General features: G+C 40.2%; 1 long non-coding RNA gene across 1 annotated transcript in view; it reads right to left on the reverse strand.

The window, feature by feature from the left end:
• Window positions 1-651: 651 nt before the first annotated feature.
• LOC143174571 (uncharacterized) overlaps window positions 652-13,052 on the reverse strand; it is a 29,735-nt gene continuing 17,334 nt past the window's right edge. Inside the window, exon 3 of the long non-coding RNA XR_012998727.1 lies at window positions 652-1,175. This is a non-coding gene — a long non-coding RNA (uncharacterized LOC143174571). The remainder of the gene's footprint in view (window positions 1,176-13,052) is intronic.

The following is a 13,052-nucleotide window of genomic DNA, read 5'->3' on the forward strand; positions in this document are numbered from 1 at the left end:
ACCAACATAACTCGAATTCTAAATCAGTCCGCCGTATCGAACCTCTTTCCCGTGCATAATAAATTGTTCGGTTCTTTTCTTTTTCATTTTCCATCCGCCGTACGCGTTCGGACGTGACAAAGCCATTGGAATAAGGCTGCGGTTACATTGGACGCGTATCTGGACGAAACAATCAAACTCTGCTAGGAACAGTGTAAGCGGTTGCATTGGATGCGTATATATTGGTCGTCCGATGTCGCACGTGTTCGTCCGTACACGCGAATCGATCAAATCAGTTTGATTTTTCGTGCGGACTGCGACGATTGAATCTACGGAGATTTGGACGACTAATTTGGACGTACGAGCTTGTCCGTATGCACATCCAACGTAATCACAGCCTTTTTCGTCTATGTACACAGGTCTCTCAGCTTGGACGACTACGGGCAAGATAGAAGTACGTTAAGGAAAGGTGAAGCATCTACTCGCGATGCTCAGTTGAATGATTATAGCTACCGAGACTTTCATAGATCCTTGTTTCCGATACAGTCGCGTAACACAGAACGCCAATGAAGAATGACATTAAATCAGATATACAAATAAGAACTGAACATCGCTAAATCCCATGAACACGGTGACCCAGCTTTCTACACTTTTAGATTGTAGTTTTGTATTTTATGAATTTGTATTTCATATATTTTCTGTTTCATGCATTCTGCGTAATTTGTAAAAATCGGCTATGATATGACTGGTCCACAGTCTGCTAGTTGGCCCTATACGCGTTCAATGTAACCTAAGTACTGAACAAATAAAATTTAGGAACACAGAGTTGACAGCAAGAGACTCGAAAACAGAGAGGAGAAAAGGAAGAATGGAATAACCGCGGCGGAACGTCAGAGTTAAGACCCCCGGAGGTACAATTTGGCGGGAAGAATCGTGGGAGAGTAACCGAGCGACCGGGTTCGGACTTAACGGCCACTCAAACTGGAATTAATGCGTAATTAAGGCGCGTTCGCGCGATTGTCGTCGCGGCTCGAGGACCCGCCTAAGCCGCGCCTTCGTCTTCGCCCAGGCGCGCGACTTGCTCCCTTAAATTGCTGAAATCGAAATGAACGTCCCTGATTGCGGGGCCGGCTTCCTTCGTTCCCATCGGCCGCACGGAGTAACAGTCCGCTTCTTTTCAAACCACTGTTCGGGCTCTGTAAAAATTGTTTAATTCTATATCACATGTACGTTGCATGTAACATATAGTAAGTATAGATAATAATACATAATAGATTGTATAATATTAGATCGTCAAGGAAGTTCTGCGAATCTTTCACTCCGAAATATTCATTAAAATAATATCGTTACAGTGTCCCGCTCGATTGATATAATGGCCGTCAGCTTCAGTGATACTTCTCAGTTTTCTCGGACGAGTTCGATTGTACACCGGAAAAATGCAGTTGCTTTGAAGGTGAGGTTGTTATCGACCCAATTTCTCACTTTATTGAAATTTTTGAAGTGTCGTTCATTCAGACAGCATTGCATCGGACTGAATAAGCAGGAATCTGAGTGTCGGCATCTAGACTGTAGGCAAACTGAGAAAGAACTTCTTATTGTAACATTAAAATGATTTTATGTAACTTCATTTTTTTATTTCTTCGACCATAAACGAACGCGTACAGGTGAATCGAAATTCAGAGATTATGAAGAAAGTATAGGTTCTAGGTTGTCTCGAAAAATTTCATGAAGCTCATGAAAGATCTTATCGGGAGAAGACATTTATTTACCATTCCAGACATTGTGGATTTATACGATTACCAAATGAATAGTTAACTTCTATTCACCTACTATACAGTGGACGAATCTCGACACGAGTTTCGACTTCTCGGAAGACAAGAATTATAATATTACTGTTATTATTACACTATATAATATAAATTATACTATTAATATAAAGAATTACAACACGAATATCTCAAAAATTAACCAATCTTCCATGGTTCATGTACCTCTAAAATACTATTATGCTCGTGTATCTGCTTTTTGAAAATTTATCCATTCATTTATTTACACTGAATTCGCTCGTATACACGGGACAAAATAAAATCTCCCGTAACAATGTGGTAAAGTAAAATAAAATACAACATCGAAAACTGTAACATAAAATAACGTTTCCAGTGTTTCAAAAAATTCCGTTCCCTTTTAAATGATTTTCGTTTAAATGACATTATGGTTTGCTAAAACCAACGACAATAATTTTAATATCTTGCAGTCGCATTTGAAATACCGTTTGCCGGTTACTTGTGCGCTAACTGTACCGACAAAAAAAGCACCGGACATTAAAGCATAGAAAAGCGACACGTACCGGCGTACACCGCGATGCATAGAAATTCATTTTTGATAACACAATTTTCTGGCGAACGTACGGAGGAAGCGAGGTAAAACTAGGAAACAAAATGGACGGCGGGAGGAAAGAGATACGCGTGGAATGCGCAGCTTTGACCCGGTTGACAGGGACGAATTTTGATGAAAACACGGGGTACTTCAGGTTGTCGGAATCAAGCAGGGCTTTCCGATGCGACGCGACGCGCCGCGCGGTCGCGTAAAATCGGAGAACAAAAATCGAGGGATGCCGTCGGTCATCGAGGAAACAACGGTGACAACAGTTAATTGTAATAAACAAATTAAAGAATGCGCGCTCTTCTAATTAGGACATTCAGATTAATTGGAACCAGGACTTTTATGCGCAGATATCCGATTGAAATTCAAATTAACAAAGTAATTTGAATGTTCGGAGAATGCGAACGTGCCGAATGCCCGTTGTTTCGCCAATCGACAACGTTCCGCGTACTTGTTTGATAATGAATTATCGGAAAGTGCGCTTTTCTGGTCTGCTAAATACATATTTCATAATTAAACGCCGCGGACCGTGCAGCACGCGAAGAACGCGGGGGGAGCGGGCTGATCGCGATCGGGGTGAGTTAGAAATTCGAAATTGTCCGCCCCCTTCGTGCAGTCCTGCTCCTCGCCAGTTCACAGTGGTGCCGGATGGCCAATCTAGGAGGAAAAAAGTCATATTTGTATTTCGTCTCTCATACTTCAATTAAGCTATCGTTTTAAAGATTTCCATAATGTTTTTATATAATTAAGGTCGTTTAATATAATTTTATGCATCATTTTTTTTCACTGCGCGGCGGCGACAAAAAAACTTAAAAAAATACCACGAACGGGATCGCAGATGGTCGCAGTTGATTTTCGCGAAAATTGCTTTTATATGGTTTAAAGTAACGATCATTCAAGTTTCAAGCTCGAATCTCGTGGAATTCGTTAGTTCTACTATTTCAAAGACCGCTGAGTGACATTAAAAATAGCATTTAAAAATATCACTAGAGATTATTATATAAAGCATTATTCAAAAAGACTGTGCAAACTGCTATGCAAGCGTTTACTTATGTTCATTTCGTAGGTACTAAATAAAAATGTAAGAAACCTACTGGTTGTTTGTGATATAACCTTCTCTGTAACGAAAATGAAGGTATGATCTCGCTATGTTACGCTTTAGTGTTTTTATGGATTCATTTCACTGCTGGTATAGATATTAAATTAATTATTACGCGTGTTATCAGTATCAATAAACCTTCTGAAACAAGAATATTTAGACAATATATCTCATTCCTGAGTTGACTTTTTTTCTCGTAGATTGCCCTGCCGAGCCCACTGTTGTGGCCGTATTAACGTTGGATACTTAAATGTCGGTTTAATGTCAGCAATGGAACCAGGTAGAAAAAAAAACGAATTAATAACAACGCTAAAGACGATTGTGTTTCCTGTCTCATTCCACGGAACATACTCCTTTTATTTTTCGCAGACCGAACAGTGCAGAAGTGGGAAGGGCCGGAAACGAAGGGAGTATAATTAACATCACGATTAATGGTTCTTATCGCGACCTATAATAAAATAATTTTCCGTGAACGCGATGACAAGTTAATTTCTTTCTCCCTGCTGCGCGTGCAGGGCTGCGCGCGTACGAGCTAGAGAAAAAGAGGGTGAAAAAAGGACCTAACTGAAACACGAAGTTTCCATATAATTATGAGCGATGAAATTCTAATTTTAGATCATGAAGGGTTACCGGCAAGTACACACTCGTGTAGGGATATCCCGGCGACACTTAAGAGCTTAATTAACGCTACGCGAAACTTGGCTGCTTTTTGCACGACCACCGATGCATACCTCGCGAACAGCGGCGAGGCGAGGACCGAGCCAGCCGGCGCGCGGCGCGCGTTTCCGCTCCGTGTGTATGCGACACGTACCCACACTCTTGCGACAGGCCGCGTGTATGAAAACATCAAGGGAGTTGAAATTAGGTTAGGACACATTGAGACGGCTGAGGTGACTCGATTAAATGTAACTCCCATCTGTTTAGATTTGATCATGGCACGTATGTTGATGGCTGCCGTGGGGCCCGAAAACGGCGCGCCGATGTCTATGGTGCGAGCAGCTTTAACGCCGTGCTTACAGAACCCCTAGTTTGATGAATTTTAGAGTTCTCGATTAACACTAGAACGATAAAAGCTCGAGCCTCCTGAGTTCATTATATTATATTGTATCACACTTGACATATTTACCAAAATGTTTTTCTAATCCGGTTTATTAATCTGTTTATTCAATTACGTCAGATCTAATCCAAATCTATTGTTACATTATAGTCGAACTGTTTATATATATATATATATATATATATATATATATATATATATATATATATATCCTGGGACATCGTAGAACTCCTCGTGAAGCTCTTTCTCTTTCAATTGCATAGCTTTGAACTAGAAATTCCAAATTTACAAAGAATTGATAAAGAAAATTATTTTTTTTTCAATAGCTTGTTAAGAACATTGAGGTTTTGATTATTTTCCTTATTAAATTCTGCATAGTTCGAAAAATAATTTGTTTAATTTTCCTCAATAGAAAAGAGCATAGAGTTTGATGAAAATGGTGTATACAAAGAATGTGCTGGGTTGAGAAACAGTTAGTGAATCTAATTGCAACTGTTAGAACAATTAATGGAACTGAAATAACAATAAATAAAGTAATGTTACCCAATAATTTCATAGATAATCATAATAAACGGAATTTCTACAGAAAGACATGCATGACAGTATTCACGATTAATGTAAAATCTACCGAGACACAATTTGACAAATGAATCAGCGATTCAAAGTAGTATGCGAACAAAATGTTCTAAATCGCTCGTACCCGACGCATTTGTCAAATCACTGCCGAAACACCTCGCTTTCTCAATCTCTGAATAATGCAACTTCTAAAACATCCAGGTTATCGTATCGACATATCGCCTGTGACTAGTCGAACAGCATATTTTCTAGTGAAAAATCGTTTCACTATTTCTCCATAATATCGAAACTTGACTTTCTCCACAGGAACGTCAGTTTCAATTGTAAAATCCACTGGAAGTGTATTCATAAGAAATATTGTTTTACAGTTTCATTTCCCCTATAATCAAGTAAGATGCATTAACCTAGAACTTTTATATATCAAACTTGATGAAACTCGGTAGCAACGCTGTTTAATTTCTGAAGTTATACAGGAATTCTTAAGAAACGTAGCCTTACTTTATTTTCAAATAAAAAAAAGTAACTTCAAATACTGATCGTTTCGTTGGTTTCAATACGAATGCAACTAACTTTCCGATCATCCCACGTACAATGTGTAAAAACATTCACGCGCGATAAACGCCTATAAATCCACCACGGAGAAACTAAAAAGGACCGTCCATAACAACTAATCAACGTCCGCAATCTTTCACTGTATACTTGTCAGAAGTTAGGATCGCACGAGCAGAAGGCGGGTTCATCTTTCAAAACGATAAAATGATCGCCGGGAAGTTTCAAGTGAGTTAAGCACCGTTTCAGAGTTCGGTAATTGAATTCCGGCATAAGTATCGAGGAAACATTTCTTCCGAGTTCACCGTACCGGAAAGAAGAATTCGAGGATCTTAAAGTGACCAAAGCAATCCGGACGAGAACCGGGACGATAGTTAATCTCCCGAACAAGGCTAACGGCCACTTCTAAACTGCCGAGGCGATCGAATAGGTGCGCCAAATGTCGATAATATACTTGGAAGCGCGGGCCAGACGGCCTGGCAGAACGCACCCCTTCAATTTTGTTCGTGACTAATGGCGTGAAACGGAAGACGCCGCGTCGCGTTCATTTAATATCGGGACGCCTAAGTACTAACGGCTAACGCCCGCGATTCACGATTAATTCGCGCGCGCGAACGCGAATAGAAAATAAAATATTTTAATTTAAATGCACGCCACCTTGCGCCGCTTAAGCGCGCTCTCTTACGGGAGCGCTGGGACTCACCCCTGGGGATTTTATTAAACGCGCGTTCGTCGACATTGAGATCTGCCGAGAAAACTTTCTGAAGATAAAGGGAGCCTGAGGAAGAGAGACGAGTGAGAAACCGAGTAAAGGAGAGACCGAACACCGTTAGTAGGGGCCAACAGGCCGAGGGGGAGCTGAAACTTTGCACTCATTACTCAACCCCGGTGTTCACTGCGGAGGGAGGGCCAAGACTGGTATGAATGTCTCCTTTATTTCATTTTACGAAATAACACCGCCGTTTAACCCACTGGAGGTTGTATCGTCCAGACATGGTAATGACGCTCGAAACGGGAACACGCTTTTTGCAAATCGCGATAAATAGAAGCAGCCCGCCGCGTCGATATTTCGCGTACTTCGAGCATGCAAGTCAACGTACGCGTGTTTCTGCTTCGCAGAACGTCTGCGAACAGGAATACCATTGTGGGATAGCGTTCGCTTTTTTTCCCTCTAGTGAAACTTTTGTTTAATCCTGTGCAACCGAAATCTTTATTTATTGAAAATAGTATGTAGTTCTTGAGGAACGGATACAAATTGATGATTGGCTTATGATTTCCGGAATTTCTGGAGATAAATAGCAACTTTTGAAGTTCGGAGTTCGTTATATATATTTACAATATTTGAAGTGTATGATAATTTAACAAATTTTCTTTGAACTTTATTAAAAGCGTCAGCATCGCTGACAATTAAAGGCCGTCGAAAGAATGAATTAAGTTAGTATATTAATTGAAAAATGAATAGAAAGTTGCAGGTATTGAAATGAAATTCAGAATTATCGTAAGTCACTTTGATTCGTAATTTTCTAAAGGTGAAGTTTATGTGCATGCACATCACGCAAGACAGTGATGTGTTACTTCCTTTAACGTGCAATGTTACGAAGAAGACAAGAAGAAGGTAAAGACAGGATATAAATGTATACGGATAACAAGCCCACGGTTGCGAAATGGTTATTCAAGTTACCAGGAGTTTGAGGATTCCGTGAACCTCATAGCGACCATGAGGACAAACAGTGTATCAATTTCCCCGGGAAATCCTCGTGTAATCCGCCAACAATGGCCAGTCGGGTTGGTTGGTCTACCCAAGATTCTCTTCGACGAGCACAGCAGCCGAATCGTTCAATGAGGACGAATGGTCTAATAGCTGACCCCGTAACTGATACCTCTATTCAAAGCCTTTTGACTTATTGTCCGCTGTTTTTCGCTCATTTTATTCTTTTCGTTCGCCATAAACATTGAAACTTTACAGAGAACAAGTATACTGAATAGGTATCTATATTTTAGTGACACAAAATAATAACGTTCTAACTACTATTTCTAAAGTTTCAGGAAAAATGGTTTCTGTGAAATATTCTTGGATTAATTAAATACAAATATTACAATGTTATTAATGATATTAATTAATTCATATTAGTCATCATAATATTAGTATTTACTTAATCCAAGAACGCTACAGAAAAGCGTTTTTTCTCGAGAACTTAGAAATTTCAATTAGTTCACTATTTTTTTCAGCCATACATTGGACTGTGCCTAATATAGATAATATTTCTTGTAGTATTTCCATAATGCAACACTGAAATCTTATGGCAAGCTTTTAGACCCTCTATATTCCGTTTTACGAAAGGAATTTGGCAGGCAGCGGTTGGTCGCGTGCCACGAAGAGGGGTAGCCAATGACCACTGAGTATTTCAAGCAATGTTGCCACGTTGTAAAACACAGCGTTATGTTTCTTCCTCCTTCCCGGAGCAACAGTGACTCCCTGTTTCCACAGTGTTCTTATTTCAGAATGTATGAATCGTGTACACTTCGTTCATACTTCTTTTTAATAGGAGAGAATCGATATATTCAACGTAATTTTAGTTTAGCCGTGAATATTACTCTTCCTGCAAACATGGAAAAATAAATGTTTACTTATATCACCTCTTATGATGAAAATCCACTCATACAAAACAGACTTCTTCGACTTTTTACTAGGACAATTAGAAGAATCGTAATGACCCAATTTACATTTCTCTTTTTACAATTATTGAAAACATAGAGGTGCTTCTTCAAAAAACTGTTCACTAAATTAATTTAGTAACAGTAAAACTAAAATGAATCAAAATATCAATAAATACTCTTACAATCCGTATATAAAAAAATACAAAATATTCGATTTGACTGTTTGGCGATTCCAGTGTTAATCCTTATGCTCTATATCAATAAAGTAGCCGATAGTTCTGTTCCGGGTCCCAATAAAAGTCACATTTCCGTGTACGTACTCCGTGTACGCGGCAACTGGCGCTTGGAAATGTATTATTTACCGCACCGCCTACCGTATTTACCCGCGGGCGGTGGGGAATCGTTCGACACGTACTCGAAGTTCTTGTAACGCGGCCGATACGAAAACAGGAAGAAAAGTGGAGCACGTTCCCGTCGTATCGGTCGGCGAAACTTTCCCGAAGGAATTTCGTATTCACGGACGATCCAGCGCTATCGCAAATCACTTTCAGCCACGTGGAAAGTCACTAGTCACCGAAACAACTTGTACGATATTGACACATTAGCTATCATTGATGATGATCGATTACGACTAAACAATTAACATCAAAAAGATATGCTTAATAACGTAAAATAAAATTGAAACGAATTTAAATGAATTTAATAAAATCCCCAAACTTCATACGCTAAAATCACACCTACCGCGTTCCGCGAATCGCATCTGCAAATTTTTCGATCACGCCGTATGTAAAGTACCCAAGATTCTCGTAGCAGTCAGCATGTCAACGGAAATAATCCGAGTATAGTCGTATTGGACCGGTGCGGCTCTGTACACGGGCCAGTTGCGAGGAAGAGGAACGATCTCTGATTTATTATTCCATTTAACGTCTACACATGTCGGTGGCGGCGGGGTTGGTGGTGAGAGAGGAGCAAACGAACTCCCGAACCCGCGTTTCGTACCGAGGCTCCGTTAATTGCGGTATCGAACTTCGCAATCTCATTCGTCTTCGACCAACCGTGACGACACCACCTTCGTCCCGACGTATCGGTTACGGACCACTCTGACCAAGTGAAACGAACAGTTAGGCTGAACAAGCGCAAGCCGGGTAGGAAAATGTAGGGTTGATTCCGTGGCTGGTCAACTGCATTGGCGCGGCGAGGGCGCGAGAGTCGGTGCGTGTTTAGGCCTAAGTGTGCGAGAGGCCAGCCGGGGCGAGTGTGTGGGGCGCGCAGAAGAAGAGAAGAATATATTATACCCAGCGTCAGCTGTGCTTTATAACCCAAGCATCAGGCCGGCGTCACGGTGTGGGTTTATACCCGCGATACACACAGAGTGCATCTGCCAACCCCTGTTCCATCGTACGATCAGCTCCGTTCCTTTCTTTCCTTCGCTTCTCCTGGATGCGCGAGCTGTTCCTTCTCTTCAACGATCGTCCCCGCCCCCGCCAACCGCGGGAGAAGCTTTTTGCGAGGCGTCGATCATTACACAGTCGTCGAACTGCTATTTTCCGAGATCTCGAATGTAGAATGTCTCGGTTATTCGGTACTGGGACTCGATTATAGTAGAATCTCGAATCATCAAGTCACTTTTCGTGATATAGAGCATTTAAAGTTTTGGTTATTCGCAAAACAATTTATACCTCGGGATACATACAATTGAATTTTATAAACTTGCTTTGGATCTGGCTATCTGGGCTGTTAGTGATCCAATTAAATGAGATAATTTCGGTTCTACTGTGCCTAATTGAATTTTGGAATTGTACCTCGGAATATGTAAGGGTTTTACAAATATGCTTTAGTTAGTTGTCTAATTAAGTCGAATGATCGAGGTGTACTACTGTTTAGCGACTAGATTCAGATTTGAAGTTGTCAGTGGGTACCCGAGTGAGGAGACAGAACAGATGATTCTTATGACATCTGTTTTTATTTTCATCAGAGATAAAAATTCGATCGTGGAACTTGTCGATGAAAGGGAAAGATCGAGAGATAAGATATTTAGTGTCAGGTATCGGAGGCATTTATATATTCGAACGTCGAGGTGCGGTGTTCTACTTACGGAGAGTCGACAGAACTCGTGGCACGAGTTAACTTCAAACGAAGAGGCTCCGGTACGTGTGCGCACGCCGACGCGTTCCCGAGGAACGGGTTCCGACCGTGAAACGTCAAACAGAAGCCGTTGCATCGAATGAAAGCTAAGCCGTTATGAACATTTAAGTAACTCCTTAATGGAAGTTTGGATCTCGTCGCATCGAGGAAAGTTGAGAACTCGCCAGACACCGGCCGTACACAGGCAAAATCTCTTGGCTCATGACTGCCGACGCCGTGAAATATATACTTTGTCTGGGGGTAGCACGGCGGACTGACAAGTTGACGGGCTGGCAAGTTCCTCAGAAATTTTCTGAACGGGGCGATGGTGTCCCATGCGTGCGGCGAATGTTTTTCAGGTATACCGAGAATTCTTTATTACCAAAGTGTCTTCACGCGAGGATGTTCGCGGATCGATGTTATCAAAATCAGACGCGAAGAGAACCTTAATAATTACCCAGTTATTCAAAGAACTAAATACAATTGCACTGCAAAATTGATACAAATATGAAACTGACTTATATAAAACAAGTGTAATGGTCTCATTAAGAAAAAATGTATTTATACTTTGTAGATATCAAAAAAATTCCAGTTTGCAAAATAATTTTTCAACCCCTAACTCTAATGATACCTTCCGTTCATTCAACACGGCGATGCTTGATAAAAATTCTTTAATATTATTTTAATACTACAAAATCAGAGTGATATTCTTTTTATAAAACCGTCTTCCGTGCAAATTCCATCTGAATTCGATACATTAGATATCGTTCTCGTAATTTCGAAACAGACACGCCCATTATAAACGCGCGAATACCTCTGTCTATGATTCTGAAAATCGTAAAACGTGAGAAAACTTCGTAAAAGTTCATAACAAAGCGTCAAAACTTTTTTCTTATTTGCAAACTTACGCTGAAGATCCTACTGTCAAATTAACGGTATTAAAACGTCTCGAATCGAAGGCTCGTGTACAATTACGTATCGTTGAACGCGAGCGTCGCGATGTTACAGGCTAATTGCGTATCGAATTAGACTCATTACCATGACATTAGACCGCATCTTATTTCCACACGGAGGCGGCGTGCGCCAGGTCGCGTCGCATTGTATGATGCGGGACCGTTTCATAGATCGGAGAGGTATGCGCTTGTAAAGCAACCGGCAGTCTCAGCAGCGTGCCGCGTATTAGGGCACGTGTGTACGATTATATACATACGTGTACCCGGCGCGGCGCGGCGCGGCGCGCACAGCTACGAATTAAATTACGTCAGTCTATATCGTGTAACAATGCGTTCGTAGAATTATGCGGGGAACCAGCCACGTCGTCGGTAGAACGTGTTACAGCTGTAATGAGGCAGACTGATTTCACGATGAAGCGGCAAGGGACAAGAGGATCGCGTATATAAACACGGTAGCCGTTGTAAATCATATTACATTTGTCTCTTTCTTCGTTCGTGACCCTCTGTTAACCTCTTTCATTCCTGAATAAACGCGACGCATCCATTCATCTGTCAGCAGAGGGGGAAGAAATGAAATTGCCAATTCGCATTTGAGAACGATTAGCAGCTGTTCTGTGCTTTAAGACTTTACATTCAGAAGACTTTTACCTGGAAATATTCATTGTTTTCTAATGAGATGATAATTTTTTTAGAATTAACTTAGAGAGAAATGACACGTAATTTAAGAACCAAAGAAAATTTGATTTTAATATTTCACATATTTATGCATTATACGAAACTTAATGTTAAAATTTTATATTTTTATTGCATAGAATTAAGAGGCGATTAATAGTTTTCTCTCGAATAGACAGGATTAAGCTAGTGTACAAGGTAATTTCGAAATACAAATGATTGGTATCTAGTTGAGAATTTGAATACAGATCTGAAATACCGTTCAGTATTCCTTGTCAAATATTTGCTCTTTATCAATTATATATAAGTGAAACAAATTTTAAAATCACGCATTTTCGACAAGCGGTTAGAAATATCGTGAAGCATGACCTTACAAGGAAAAATGGAGAAAGTGATAGTGAAATCAAAGCTTAGCGGCAGAGGAACTATACATAAATAGATTTTAAACAGATTTCAGAGTAACAAGCATCGACGCTCACGTGACCGGTACCATTGTCAAATACACACGATGTATTATTAATACTGAATATATTATTAATACTGAAATAGAAGAGCGACTTGATTATAGAAACTATACAAACTTCAGTATCGCTTTCCGATGTCAATGGCAGCTGATACGATGCACATGGAAATGAGTGCATCAATATATCACTAATAAAATGCTTTCCATTATATGGCCAATTTCGTCGGACTCATTTAAGGATCAATTTTATCAATAATTTTCTTTGTAATATACAACCTTAATGCCAACAAGAACGTTTAATTGTAATGACTAACATCAATTTCATTCACAGGTACATTATCGAGTCACACTCGATATTTTTATATTGTATTTTACCCATTTCCAACAAAATTAGTAAAGAAATGGTTTATACCGTTCCCCGTAAACAACAGTACAGAAATATCGAAAACAAAATACAAATAAGCCTCAGATGCGATAAGGGTTAACATTAATTTCTCTTATCAATCCCCTCGCACCTCCGAACACGAGCGATCATCAGAA

The sequence above is a fragment of the Nomia melanderi genome, chromosome 6 (genome assembly GCF_051020985.1).
Source record: "Nomia melanderi isolate GNS246 chromosome 6, iyNomMela1, whole genome shotgun sequence".
In the NCBI taxonomy this organism is placed as follows: Eukaryota; Metazoa; Arthropoda; class Insecta; order Hymenoptera; family Halictidae; genus Nomia; species Nomia melanderi.